At 34.3% G+C, this 2,044-nt stretch overlaps 1 long non-coding RNA gene across 1 annotated transcript; it reads right to left on the reverse strand.

Moving 5' to 3' along the window:
* Positions 1–295: 295 nt before the first annotated feature.
* On the reverse strand, positions 296–1,373 carry LOC145073954 (uncharacterized). The gene is made up of 2 exons (XR_013691615.1): positions 772–1,373; positions 296–676 (listed from the first exon to the last, which is right to left on the reverse strand). It is a non-coding gene; the product is annotated as an uncharacterized LOC145073954 (long non-coding RNA).
* Positions 1,374–2,044: the final 671 nt, after the last annotated feature.

The raw sequence follows: 2,044 nt of genomic DNA on the forward strand, positions 1-2,044 counted from the left end.
AATCATCATAATTAATTACAAGGGTAATTTAGTCAATTAGTACGGATTTAATAAAGGAAAATTATATTTTTTAAGGGATCATAGATTCTATTAATTTTAAAAATCTGATTTTACAAATCATAATTTTTTAATTCGGACATTCTGACAGAATATGTTTATGAGTATATTCAAAAATAAAAATATTCTTGAACTATAAATAATAAAAATATTCTTGAACCTATTTCTTGATGATGACTTTAAAAACTTCTTGAAGAATAACAACTTTTTGTAGAATAACATAATCTTGAACAATCAATTGAAAAATGAAAACAAAAAATACGGAATTTCTTATAGAATACGGGTAACAATTGTTAAAAATTACATTTATTGTTAAAGAATAAAACTAAAAAAACAATCAAAACGGGGAAGAAAACATCAAAATCTAACAACGACTAATACATTCTAAAAGAATAATGTGGTCCGTTCTTCAAGCATCAACTTCTGTGATTCCAACATAATTGGAATTTGTCATTCCATTCTCCACCCACAACAAAATATGCTTTCAGAATGTGAATAAGTAACATCAGGCGTACTCAAAATCAACTTCAATCATAAAAACAGGTTCGAAACCTATAAGTTTCCTTAATCTGTATGGGATGTGAATCACAACAGCCTTTTATTTCCAACATCAATTTGACTGGAAAAGAAGCATCAAACAGAGATTAATATGTGATATGATGAAGGAGAAATGGGAGAGGATTTATATGGGATTAACGGGTTTGATATTCATACTTTGCAGAGTTGATGTACAAATCCTTCAAGTCACTATTGAGCTCTTGGTGGGTGTTTTCAAAGTCGAACAATGCCTGTGTTGAGATGAATTAAAGAAATCAATGAAGAGAATGACATTAATGGGGGATTACCTGAGCAACACTCTGTTCAAACTCAGTGGGTTCAACATCCTTGTTGTCCTTTTGATAGATCGATGTGCAGATTGTTCTCGTGAATCAAAGATTTCACTCTGCCCTGGTTTCATCCCATTTGACAGATCTGTTGTGAACTCAACAATTGAGTCCAAAGTTGTCACCACTTACACCACTCATGATATTAGAGTTAGGGTTAAGGTTTCCAAATTTTAATTTTTAGGGCTTGACTAGTTAATCACTATTCATAATATATTTCCGAAATAATACCAGAATTAAGTATGGATGTGATGATTACCTGACTCATTCGTGGCCTTTTTGGTGCTATATGGCGTATACAGGCCACAACTGCTCCAATCATCCAGAACATTTCAACCTGCACATAGTTTTTTTCCAGGCTGAGACCCGTCTACAGGTTTACGCCCTGTGATTAGTTCTAACAACACAACCCCTACAATCATGGCGGCGACTTTTGGGACCGATTCCAAAAACTCAAGAGAAATTCCAATGAAAATGTTTCAGAGCACCAATTTGGCATAAAGTTTTCATCTTAAGATCCTCTTTCAATCACGATGGTGGAAGAATTGATCACAAAATCACAAGACACTATGCTGCCATCAATAGACCGATGTGCAGAATTCAAAAGATCACAGACTGAAAGATTACAAGTCCTTTCTGTGGGCTTGAACTGTGCCGTTGGCTTCCATCCAAGTCGCATCATCGGAAGTGGCTCATTGGGTATTTTATTGGGGAACTAGTGAGTGATCTGCGCAACAGATTATAGAGGCTTGGGGGATTGCGAATTGGTTGTATCTCGTCGGACCGATCGTTGAACAACATGAGGTTGGGCGTCATTAGGCTTCTGTCGACCGGAGGGATGAGACGCGAAGAAGATCCACCGAGCCAAAACACCCCTTTAATTTGTGGTTTTAAAAAGGGATGAAAACATTGTTACCATAATTATAGGCTATTATTTGTGGAAACTAATTATCAAATTACCTTTTTATCCTTATTTATTTATTTAATTATTTATTTTTATTTTAAATTTTGATTGGCCCACATTTTTGAATACAATAACACAATACTTAGTTTAAACAAATGAACCTAGCTCTCTCTCTCTCTCTCTCTCTATATATATATAT

The sequence above is a fragment of the Lactuca serriola genome, chromosome 9 (genome assembly GCF_051521515.1).
Source record: "Lactuca serriola cultivar US96UC23 chromosome 9, Lser_US96UC23_V15, whole genome shotgun sequence".
In the NCBI taxonomy this organism is placed as follows: domain Eukaryota; kingdom Viridiplantae; phylum Streptophyta; class Magnoliopsida; order Asterales; family Asteraceae; genus Lactuca; species Lactuca serriola.